We start from the raw sequence: 13,663 nt of genomic DNA, 5'->3' as shown, positions 1-13,663 counted from the left end.
TCTGGATTTTTTTCATTTTTTTGGCGAGATTTTTTTTAGTGCAAGTAGCTAACATACGACGATATGTTTCGTCCTAAGTTCATAACATACGACAATATATTATGTCGTAAGAAAGATTTAATATTTTATTGAGTATGTGGACCCCTACTTCCTAATTTGAGACACAATTTTACACTACAAGGAAAACAAGCTTCAACAACGGTTTATGTCCGTTGTCTGATACCCTATTTTCCCGTTGACTATTGAGCCGCCGTCTGTTAGTTGGATCAGACAACGGCTAAAAAACATTGTCTGAGATTATACAGACAATGATTATGGATTAAGCCCGTTGTATTACATCCAGAAAAGACAACGTTTTTTGCTTGTTTTCGTCGTAACAAGCGACATTACTCAAGGGTTCTCAGAAACTCAGAAAACCGTTGTGTAAGGTATAACATTAAAGCCAATCCTACAACACTTATTGTTGTATAAACGTTGTTGTGTATTCAGATAGACAACAAAATGAAATTGAGCTCGTAGAACTCTTGTAATAAATTTCTACACACAACAGTTTTGGATTTTAATGTATGGCATGATCAGATACTTACAACTGTTTATTTGTCCAAACGTATTGCATGAATACCTTTGATACAATATCTTAATATTATATAGACAATGGTTTACTAGTGTTGTGAAAGTTAATTTTGCACCAAAGTTTTGTGTTCGAAAGCATTGTTTTAGTATTAAAGACATGATATTTTAATGAAGCTTGGTTCTTAAAAGCGTTGTCTTTCACAAAATATAACAAGTAATCAAATGAAATTAACTTTGCAAATCTAAACAAAAGTTCTAAAGTTAATCCATGATCGAAAATTACAACAACATAGTTATACAAAAGCTAAAAGCATATTGATATCACTGCCTTCATGAGTCTAAGATTTCTACTAAAAATTAAAGAAAATATAGAGTCTACAAGGATTTGATGTTGGCTACTCAGAGCTCACTTGGCCTTTTCAGGTTCTCTTCACGTTTTCCGCAAGAGCTATGTTGTCCTTGCAATATCATTACAGCTTGTGATAGACAATTTCCCAATCTGGAGAAAACAATCTTCAAAATAAATCGACAACCACTCTTAAGTTAATATTCTTTTCCTTTCTGCATTATAAGAAAAACAAAGAACTGGATCTCTTAATATAGAGTGAAATCAAACCAAGACGTAATAGAAAATAAACAAATGCCCATAGTGTCACCTGGCTCACTTCCATGAAGAGACTGTCAATGTCCTGCTTTGTAAAGATACCACCTTTCCTCGCAGTTTCTCTTGGTGAAGATTGGGAGGTCCTGCTTGTTACAACTTCATCTTTTCCTCTTTTGTCAACCTCCTTTTTCAAATCATCTATCCCGACAATCTGTAGAGAAAGTCGAAGTACACATAAAATTCACTTAAAATAAGATTGACAAACTACATGCTAGGTTCTCAAAATTTCCAAATAAAAGGAGGCCACAAACATATACAGAAGGGAATTTGTAAACCAGGGCACATAGATTTGTAAAGTAATCCATAATTATGCTTCTTTTTTCGTAAATAGTTCAGCTGCTTTGTAGCTAGCTGATTACCTAAAAATAGTTTCAAAAACCCTTAAAATAAACGTCCATATTTCAACATTTAAGGTTACAGACACTACTACAGAAACGTACAGTACTACTGGCATAATGTTCTCCCATCAGTACATCATTTGAAAACACCTGTTCAACACATCATCATTAGTGTTGCTAATAATTCAGTACATAGACTTCTTAAGCTACATTGCTACGTCATACCTTCACTTGTACACTGAACTTATGAAGTAAAAGCGATACATATTATTTTGCCTAAGAAATAAGAACTCCCTTAACACTATAATATAACAACTTATATTTTTCTTTCACGGATATTTTCTACGCATAAAATAAATAAATGTTATACTTTATGGGGGAACTGAACTTAAAATTCAGGGGACACAATTATGAATATTGTTAGCTGAGTGGGAGAACAATACGAACTGCAGGATGCAAAAGAGCTAGTCACACTAAATCTATATACATTATTAACAAGAATAATTTGTTATGTACATTCTCCAAAAGTGAAATATCAGGAATTCTATAAAAATGTATCCCCACGGGTGCTCATAGCTCTTAAGTCGCAATCCAGACTGCACCTTAATCAACTTATGCTCCAGGAGAACAAATAAGCCTGCTAGATTAACTATACCTACTGGTAGACACTACTAGTAACATATCTTGTTTTGTTCACTAGTTGAATAAAAAGAAACCATCTGCCATTGCAAAATCATTCAACAGTTGTCTCAAGACAGATCATTTTTATATCACAATTTCAATCTTACTAGTTACTAAATGAAGTCAACTAAGAACTAGACTATTTCTTTAATATCTTAACTGGCGAGAAAATTTTAGAAATGAATAACAAATGAAAGATACAAGTAAAGATGTGATACAGTTCAGGCCATATCATACAGTTTCGTATTTGAGTAGTTTCAGTCTCTTCCTTCTTTGTTTGTCATTCTGAAATTCCTGTTTCATGACCACAAGTATAAGGGGTTTAGCATGCTAAAAGCTAATACTGATGACTGTTTTGACTTTTTATGAAGCAAATGAATAGGAGTAATGATACCGTAACATAGAAGCGGGAAGATTGAAAAAAATAAAGAACAACCAACCTCATACATTACTTTCTTATTGACTGGTGCAGTGTTGTCACAAAGAAGCCACTCAATGGTTGCTTTCAGTTTTAAGAACTCGCCCTCACTTTCGTCATCTACGGACTATAAAATTAGAATCAATCAGCAATTGCAAGATAATCTCTGTTGCTTTAATTTAGTTTACCAACTCAACCATGAAAAAAGCATAAAAAGTTAAGAAATTGTAATAAAACCACAAACTCAAGAGCATTGGGAACATAAGGCCCGTCGAGAGTTTCCAAATTATTGAACTACATTATACTTCAACTAGCTAGAACCTGCAAAAAAACAAAAAAACACTTTAATATACTTAACATTTTTCTTGGTACTTAATATACTTTGATTATGATTTTGTTTATGTCCGATTCAGTACATATTTAAACCCATTAATTTACAATGTTAAGTATTATCTAAGTAAATATATGTTCGGATTTTCTTCTTGTGTTCTAGTATATTTAGTGTAAAAAAAGAGGATTGTAGGTACCTTGTCACCAATAACAATTTGCACCGTACTAGAATCAGTATATGTGGTGGATACAACTTGGAACATTATAGAGGAATCAGCTACTCCGTAAATTACAGTAATTTGTATTCATCTATCGACCTACAAATACAAGCTAAAAGAACAGGGTGAGAGACAAAACAGAGCTCCCTAACCATAAAGGAAAAAGGAAAAATATACAACAGAAATCGGTTTTTAACTAATTAAAACACACACCAATAAAAACCCCCAAATTCAATATATAAGAATTCAATACAAGGTAAACAAAAAACAAAAAAAAACAAGACAAGTAAATACCTTTCGCTTAACAAATCGAACAATGGTTTGTGTTTGAGAATCTAGCTTTTGAATAAATTAAGTTGGGGTTATTCCTTAAGAGACCTGGTTTTCAATTTGAATTGAAAGAGATGAGAGTTTAGAGAAAATTTGACATGGATAAAATAGGGTTCTAATAGCAAAGACGGTGACATATTGAGGTGGAGAAAAATGGGAGATAGAGGAGTTAGGGGAGAGGCTGGGAGAGGGAAAGAGCAGCTATGAGAGAAAAAGATAGAGCGGCCCATATTTAGGGTTATGGCCGTAGTGTTTGTGAGAGATAAAAGGGGGATTTGTAATTTAAGGGGGAACTGAAATATTGACAAAGGGGGATGAAACAATACGAGGGAATTTAAAATAATTTACTAAATAAAAACTTTAAATTTAGGTGATAAAGGAAAAAAATAATAATTTTTGATTACATGTATTGTTAGAAAATTTAGTTATTTTTATTATATGTTTATGAAACAGAATTAAAATTAATTTCAAGATCTTAATATTACGCATATTTAAGCAATCTCATTTAAAAAAATAGTGCTCCTACTAGATTTTTTTGTTGTTCAGGTGTAACGTAAAAATTTTAAAATACTTTTAAATAAATAAAATCACTACATCAGTACCATTGGAGCGTTAATCGGGGATGAGTATGGTGTTCAAAAGTAGTGCTTTTACAAGATTTTTATATTCCTTTCATTCAAGATAAATTTGAAATTTTTTAATAATTTTTAATATGAATGAAATGAGTATATCTAAACATCTTGTACCATTGAAAAAATCATTTAAAAAATTTATCGTACGAGTCTCATATTCAGAAGTAGTGTTTTTACCAGATTTTTCTAATCTTGACATTCAAGATAAATTTGAAATTTTTTAATACTTTTTTATATGAATTAAATGAATTTATGTATCATTTAGCAAAAAAATAATAATTTATGTACACATCAGTACGGCTGGATCTTCGAAAAAATCATTTAAAAATTTTATTTAGTTAATCGGGGATGAGTCTCGTGTTCGGAAGTCGCGCTTTTACCAAATTTTTCTATTCCTATTTATTTATTTATATATTATAATTAAATACTTATCTTTATTGTACTTTATATTAATAGAATAATATTTATTTTAAATAATTTCACATATTTTTTATATAAAATTATTTGAAACAAATTTAAAAAAATTTCAATTATTTTTCTATATAACTAACGTTAATATATATTAATATTATGCAAAATGATCCTAAAACCATTTAAAAATTAATCTTGTAAATCGGGAACGAGTCTTGTTGTCGGGAGGGGTACTTTTACCGGATTTTTCTAATCCTGACATGCAAGATGAAGTTCAAATTTTTTAATAATTTTTTCATATGACTAAAATTGATATATCTTAACATCCGTACGGTTGGATCGTCAAAAAAATCATTTTTAAAATTAATCTTGTAAATCTGGAACGAGTCTCGTTGTCGGGAGGGGTACTTTTACCAGATTTTTCTAATCCTGTCTTGCAAGATGGACTTCAAATTTTTTAATAATTTTTTCATATGACTAAAATTGATATATCTTAACATCCGTACGGTTGGATCGTCGAAAAAATTATTTTAAAAAATTAATCCTGTAAATCGGGAATGAGTCTCGTTGTCGGGAGGGGTACTTTTACCCGACTTTTCTAATCCTGGCATGCAAAATGAATTTCAAATTTTTTAATAATTTTTTCTTATGACTAAAATCGATATATCTTAACATCCGTACGGTTGGATCGCCGAAAAATCATTTTAAAAAATTAATCCTGTAAATCGGGAACGAGTCTCGTTGTCGGGAGGGGTACTTTTACCCGATTTTTCTAATCCTGGCATGCAAAATGAATTTCAAATTTTTTAATAATTTTTTCTTATGACTAAAATCGATATATCTTAACATCCGTACGGTTGGATCGCCGAAAAATCATTTTAAAAAATTAATCCTGTAAATCGGGAACGAGTCTCGTTGTCGGGAGGGGTACTTTTACCAGATTTTTCTAATCCTGGCATGCAAAATGAATTTCAAATTTTTTAATAATTTTTTCTTATGACTAAAATCGATATATCTTAACATCCGTACGGTTGGATCGTCGAAAAATCATTTTAAAAAATTAATCCTGTAAATCGGGAACGAGTCTCGTTGTCGGGAGGGGTACTTTTACCAGATTTTTCTAATCCTGGCATGCAAAATGAATTTCAATTTTTTTAATAATTTGTTCTTATGACTAAAATCGATATATATTAACATCCGTACGGTTGGATCATCGAAAAATCATTTTAAAAAATTAATCCTGTAAATCGGGAACGAGTCTCGTTGTCGGGAGGGGTACTTTTACCAGATTTTTCTAATCCTGACATTCGAGATGAATTTCAAATTTTTTAATACTTTTTTCATGTGACTAAAATGAGTATTTCTTAATATCCGTACGGTTGGATCCTCTAAAAAATCATTAAAAAAATTTATCTTTTTCATCAGTTATGAAAAAAATCTAGTACGAGGCAACACCCAACGGTTTTTTATGAAAAAGTCTTGTTTGAAATAAATTGTGACAACATGGTTTTTGATAAAAACCGTTGTCTTAGATGATCAACTTTTTTAAATCTTACGGCTGATATTAAATCTACTTTTAATCAACGGCTCTAATTACACCAACTCAACAATCCAAGTGAATGTTTTTTCCCCAATCACATGGTGCCACCTCATCACAAGCAACACTTCAGAAATTTCAAGAATCAGACTTACAGACAACGGTTTTTTATGAAAAAAGGTTGTCTTAGATGAACATTGACAACATTTATTTGAACAAAAACTGTTGTGTAAGCGTAGCAGCGTTTTTTAATCTAATGGCTGATATTAAATATACATTCAATCAACTGCTCTTATTACACCAACTCAGCAATCCAAGTGAATGTTTTTTCACCAATCACATGGTGCAACCTCATCACAAACAAGTGTGAAAAAATCTTTTAAAAAATTTATCTTGTTCATCGGGAACGAATCCCGTGTTGGGAAGAAGTGCTTTTACCAGATTTTTCTAATCCTGACATTCGAGATGAATTTGAAATTTTTTAATACTTTTTTCATGTGACTAAAATAAGTATATCTTAATATCCGTACGGTTGGATCGTTGAAAAAATCATTTAAAAAAATTATCTTGTTGGGAAGTAGTGCTTTTACCTGATTTTTCTAAACCTGACATTCGAGATGAATTTGAAATTTTTTAATACTTTTTTCATGTGACTAAAATAAGTATATCTTCACATCCGTACGGTTGGATCGTCAAAAAAATCATTTAAAAAATTTATCTTGTTCATCGGGAACGAATCCCGTGTTGGGAAGTAGTGCTTTTACCAGATTTTTCTAATCTTGACATTCGAGATGAATTTGAAATTTTTTAATACTTTTTTCATGTGACTAAAATAAGTATTTCTTAACATCCGTACGGTTGGATCATCTAAAAAATAATTTTAAAAATTATCTCTTTTATCGGGTATGGAAAAAAATCTAGTACGGGGCAATATCCAACGGTTTTCTATGAAAAAGTCTTGTCTGAAATAAATAGTGACAACAGTTTTTTTGAAAAAAAAACCGTTGTTTTAGATGATCAACTTTTTTAAATCCTACGGCTGATATTAAATCTACTTTTAATCAACGGCTCTAATTACACCAACTCAACAATCCAAGTGAATGTTTTTTCACCAATCACATGGTGCCATCTCATCACAAGCAATGCTTCTGAAATTTCAAGAATCAGACTTACAGACAACGGTTTTCTATGAAAAAAGGTTGTCTTAGATGAACATTGACAACATTTATTTGAACAAAAGTTGTTGTGTAAGCGTAGCAGCGTTTTTTAATCTAATGGCTGATATTAAATATACTTTCAATCAACTACTCTTATTACACCAACTCAGCAATCCAAGTGAATGTTTTTTCACCAATCACATGGTGCCACCTCATCTCCTCTTAATGAACGTCTCTCATTATACCAGCTCACCAATACAAGTGACAATAGTTTTATGAGAAAAACGCTTGTGTGATGTCGTGACATACAACAGACTAAAAACACTTGTATGTCAAGTGATATTTAGACAACACAATGGAAGTACGTTGTTTGATTCCAGCTTAACTAATCCATTGAGAAAACACTTGTCTCATTCCAACAACGGTGTTTCACAACGTTGTCTCCATTACTTTCAGACAATGCAAAATTAAACTGTTGTACAAACTACCTCATTTGCACAACATATCTTTAGAAAGGCTTGTGTGTGTCGATTACCTAGACAATAGTTTTTAAAGCATTGTAGGAATGATGAAATCTTTTTATTTAAACAACACCTTATCCCATAAAATGGTTGTCTGATACGATATGCTAGACAACAGTTTTAAACCTATTGTAGTAAAGGAATTCACACAACACCCGTTTTCTGGTTTTTAAAAAACTGTTGTGTAAAATTTCTGGGCAACACTTTTTTGGTCAAGCGTTGTCTGATGGGTGTTGTCTGATGGCATTTTTCTTGTAGTGTTATCTTGTGACGAAAAATGAACTTACTACTCGACCAAAAACGATAATTTTTTTCCGTCATAAATGGCTCAATTACGACGATTTCAGTTCAAAACAACCGTCGTAAATGACCAAATTTGTTGTAGTGTGTGAATAATCCCACGAGCGCTTGTATTATTTAAAAAAAAACTTATCAAATTTGTACTTTCTTCAAATTAATACTTGATTTTATTGTGTTTTTTTATTAAAAACATAATAGTCTGAGGGTAAAGCGTGATCTCCCTACATTTTACCCTCCTCATACACTACTATAAGCAGGATGTTTGGCTTATCATATATACTTATATTAACCGAATGTCTTAATATTTTGACAGGATGTTTGGCTTATCATACATACTTATATCAAATGAATATCTTGATGTTTGGACTCCCAAAACAGGCTACAAAACAGTTTCAATACAATGTTGTGATGGACCGCATAAATCTAAAGTAATTTTTGATCAATTTTTCCTAATGCAAAAAGAAAATTACTAACAAAATGTGACCAATAATAACCCACCAACCTTCGGTACAGTTTGTAAAACTGTTACGAACACAATTTTAAGGTTCAGTTTATAGATTGTCCAACTTGAGTACAATTTAGTTTAACTCCATAGTTAATCCTAAAATTATATCATTTTGAAATAAATGTCATTAATAGTTTAATTATTGATCAAGAATTTTAATGATGTGATTATAGAATATATTGTGTGCTTCGATGTGATAATGTTACCGAGTATATTGTGTGCATCTTTAACAATTTATAGATATGTTGCGTAGCGTTATATCATAGATGTTATGTGTCACATCGCTAAACTATATTTTTGAAAAAGATAAAATAATATTCGAGCTCGTTTGAGCGGTTGTACGGTAGTCGCTTATTGATTTTCGCAGCTTATTCTTTCAAAGTTTCAGGTTTTATGTAAGATCAAGTAATTAGACAACACATGAGTTCGGAGATCTTAAGTTTAGAGTAGAGTGTTTTTTATTATCAATTTTAGATGCGTTTTTGTAACGCTCTTTCGTAATATTTATCTTTGTAATGGACTTTAGACTTAATAAATTTTAGATAAAGATGATTTTGAAATCATAATGTCCAACGAATATTTCCTTGTTCATGCTAGTGATGGTATATATATATATATATTCCTATTAATCCAAGAGGGAAAGACTAGCTTTAATGTGAAATGGGAATTAGATTAATCTATATCTTGAAAAGCCAGGCCAAAATTAGAAGTAGATTAGCTAGATGTGTTTGCTCGATCCAAAAAAACTATGCAAAATTAGCCAACTATTATGTTATTCTCTCATAAGATTTCCAAAATAGTTCATCGGTAAACATTCAAGGTTTCTCCAGTTTCAACATACAACAATGATATTTAGTAAAAAAATATAGAGAAATGAGGTTATGCATTTTATGTTTGGTTTATACTAATGGTTTAGAAAATAATTTCAAAACTTATATCAATAGTCATTTTCAATTTGGTTTAGTTTAATCTTACTTAAAATTGCTTAGTGTAAGAAATAAATCAAAATAGCGACATCAATTTCAGTTTTGGATATAAAAATGGGAACGTTTACACCCATAAGACTTACTGAGATGATAAAACATATCTAAAAATATATTCATAAAATGTCACTAAGTGCTATGAGTTTTGCAACAAAGAGTTTAAGATTTACATAGAGGCGACTCTTATTTTCTTCTAATGAAAGTTAACACTTTTTGAATTTAGAATTTAAGTTTGAAAAGAAGTTATTTATATTTGACGTACTTTTTGTAAATTCTCAAACTTGACATGAGTGATGATTATGAGAGGATTAATTTTCTTGATGTATGTTACATGGATTTTATACATTACATGGTGCATATTTAGATTGCACTATTTTAAAATATGCTAAAAACATCATTTTGCATGTAAAGGAGAAGAGGTTCAAAGGTTTTATGAAGTCCACCATTATAACAAGTCAAACAATGATAGAAAGATTTTGTTAATTAAATAATATTTATGAATCAAAAACATGTATTATAGCATATAAAATAAGCAAAAAATTGATCATTAGCCATTAAAGTAAATTACAAATTGGACTACTTAATTGCATAGATACGAATTCAGTCGATCAAATGTTCCATTAACCAATAAATTCCATTCCATTTATAACTATTAACCTTATAAGAGAATTCACCAATAAAAAGTTTAAAAAAATTGTAGTAACAAATATAGAAATTTTTTATTTGAATATTTTGTGGATGTGACTCAAGTCAATTATCAATCAGTTTTACAGCACGAACATGACGATACCTTAAAGTTATTTGCAAGGTTTGTCGAAGGACAATTGGAGATGCAAGTGTTATTCCACACTTCTATAAATTTTGGTTTCCAATAGGGAGAAAACGTTCATCAAGATATTGTGAAAATTTATTGTAAAGTTTGTCGAAGAACAGTTCGAGATGCAAAAGTAGTGTACCAAAGATTCTTAAGACATCAACTAGGTACAAAACAAGTTGGAGATGTACTTATGAAGATAAACAAAAGCATGAGTTTGCTTAAATTTCAAAACTATAGAATCACAACAAAAAGTTCTAGTATGTGACTAATTGATTAGGTGAAGATATTATGTATCATAATTTAAAGACATACTTGATAGATTAAGAGAAGAATCTGATTGTCTCCATGAAAACACAACCTTAATTAATTTGATTAAACTTATAGATTCAGTACCAGTTCTTGGATCCTTAAACTTAAATACACCAAACTTGCAACTGCAATCATTATCAAAAATACCATTTCTTATGGGCATGAGGATTTTAAAGAATTTGGAAATAGAGCTCCTAATATTATAACTCGCAGTATATGGTGAATAAAAAAACTATTTCTTTCTATATACTTACTCCAATCTGAAACAAAGTAAATTGTGCCACCATCATTCGTCTTGTAAGCTGGTGATCCAAAATCAGTCATCCTTGAACTAACATCCATTTCCATATAACCTGGTATTGGTATTTCAAAAAGAACTCAATCCAACATACATCAATCGTAATTGAATAGTAAACAACATAACATAGATGATTCTGAATGAGCTTCGGTTAAAACTGTTAGATCAGGTTTTCCCGAAGTACCCTAACGAATGGAACTTATCCAAGTCAAATGTACCGACCATAAATGCCAGAATTTTCCATCAATTTTTTCAACACTGTAGAATGCAATTATTGAGCCTTTGGTCGATAAGTACTCAAGGGAGACCGAAGGAAAACCACAAAATGATTAGACGTCTCGTGAAAACTGGTAGTAGTGAAGGAGGATTTTCAGCAAACATCATATTTAAAAGCATCGGTGTTGGAGAGTCTATGGGTTCACCCACCAGGACACCTTGTGTTGCCACATTCTCTGACTCAAGAATTAAATTGAATGGGTATGTGATACCCAAGGGTGTGAGAATTTATTTTATGATGGGTGTAAATTATATATATTTATCTTTATAAGTTCAAAACTAAAATATCGTAAGTTCTAGAATTTATATTTTTTTATTATTGGTTCTACCAAACTTATTTATAAACTGATTTCAAAGATTTTTTTTATCGTAGGAACCCGCAGTCGCTACCCTTCGTGTGCGCACTAGGTAAACCCCACAGGCTCACGCAATAGCCTGCAATCCACGTGAACCAAAGTAAACCACATTTAAGCGACAAGCTCTGGCTAAGGAGGCATAATCATAAATTCTCTTCCCGGCGATTCGAACCTGTGACCAAGAAGATAGTTATCCTCTTTTTAAACAACTGAGGCAAGGATTGGCAATCCTTGTGGGCGATTTCAAAGATTACCTAGAGAATATGTTGACTATGTAGATCATGATTTCCTAATTATTTTTAACTCAGTTTATTCGGTGGTTATTGGTTAATCTAAATTGTAAAAAGAAAAAAGTAATATACATGTATATCATCAAACAAAATTGCACAACTAGGACAACTTAATTGCACTTATACAAATTTAGTTGATCACCAAAATTTTTTATTTCATTTGTAACTATGTCAAAATACACACATATGATATATACTTATATTTATAAAAATTAATAATAAAATTATTTAGATTTATAATTATAATATAATAGTAAATGTAGGCTTTTATTTTAATAATAAAAAACTCCACATACTATTTTCCAATTAATTGTGAATAAACAAATATTCTACAATTACAAAAAGTATTGAAAAGAGAATTTAGATTTCAAACAATATTGTATTTTTATTCAAATTTTAAAGGCAAAAATTCAGGTTACTACATGATCAAAATTTAATGAAAAATGATTAATACATAAAAGATTATTTCTTTGTTTAAGTTAGTATAAGAAAAAAAATCAGAAAGACTATGTGAAGTATGTAGGAGTAGATAATCAGTTATGCTCTGTGTGAACAATGGGTACTCACAACTTTTACCTATGTGAAGTTCAGAAAGACTTGACAATAGATACGACTTTCAAGTGAAACTCCTCTAGATTTTGAACCCCGGTTCTGATGCCAACTTTAAGGTGGAGGAATGGTAACGGGATGGGGAAACTTGGATTGGTTTTTTCGCTGCTAGGTCTATTCAAGCTGATGGGGAACCCTTAACATATGATTATAGACTTATACAATTGGGAGCTGAGGTTAAGTTTCAAGTAAGATGATTAGAGAAAAACACCGTGCTAATTATATATATTAGAGTTGAACTCTTCTCATATGTTTCTTTCTTCGCTAGCCTATCATTTACTAAGGTTAGGCTTTTGAACAAAGAAGAAACTAAAGACTTTTGTATTTTAGCATAACTTGTCATAGATATAACATTAGAGATCATCAAAACCTCGCATAACTTAATAAACAATTGTAGTTGTTTGTTCAGATTAACATATAATAAACTGCATTCATGGTTAAAATAGTAAATTTTTAGCATCCATAATATTCAGGGAACCGTCCAAAGCCAACTAAGAGAAAAATTATAAATTTCGCATTGTCTACTGCTGTGGGAACGGGGCTGCACCATCTCCGCATGGTCGAAGAGTGTTGGAATACGAATAAAAACACAAATCGTCCATTCCATATTGATGACAACCAATTATTTCAGCTCTTCTCACTTTAGTACTCATTATTCGATCACCGGTCAAAGGATATTTGTAAAGCTGATTGTCGCCTGTTGCAATCACCAGCAAATTTCCATTGATAACCGAAACCCTGATATGGTTGGCTTCAAATCGTCATACAATCCCATAGCCTTTGATCTAGATTTCAAAATGATCTTCCATTTGTTCGATTCAACATCTGTTAAAATCCATATGCTAAACACAAGTTTCATTAATTTGATTAAACATATAGATTCGGTACCAGTTCTTGGATCCTTAAACTTGAATACACCAAACTTGCAGCTACAATCAGTATCAAAAATACCCTTTCTTGCAGGCCTAGGAATTTTTAGAAATTTGGAGATAGAGCTCCTAATATTATAACTCACAATATATGGCCAATAAAAAGGACTGTTTTTTGCTATACTTACCCCAATCTGACATAAAATGATTGTTCCACCGTCATTTTTCAAATAAGCTGTCG

At 31.1% G+C, this 13,663-nt stretch overlaps 1 long non-coding RNA gene across 2 annotated transcripts; it reads right to left on the bottom strand.

The window, feature by feature from the left end:
- Positions 1–2,498: 2,498 nt before the first annotated feature.
- On the bottom strand, positions 2,499–3,801 carry LOC141701647 (uncharacterized). 2 transcript variants are annotated; one of them, XR_012566863.1, is made up of 4 exons: positions 3,517–3,801; positions 3,202–3,334; positions 2,697–2,995; positions 2,499–2,550 (listed from the first exon to the last, which is right to left on the bottom strand). It is a non-coding gene; the product is annotated as an uncharacterized LOC141701647 (long non-coding RNA). The 2 variants fall into 2 exon arrangements; XR_012566862.1 differs by lacking the exon at positions 3,202–3,334 and having other exon boundaries at positions 2,697–2,801.
- Positions 3,802–13,663: the final 9,862 nt, after the last annotated feature.

This window comes from Apium graveolens, unplaced genomic scaffold, assembly GCF_009905375.1.
Source record: "Apium graveolens cultivar Ventura unplaced genomic scaffold, ASM990537v1 ctg4273, whole genome shotgun sequence".
Classification (NCBI taxonomy): Eukaryota; Viridiplantae; Streptophyta; class Magnoliopsida; order Apiales; family Apiaceae; genus Apium; species Apium graveolens.
This window is presented reverse-complemented; position numbering and strand designations above follow the sequence as displayed.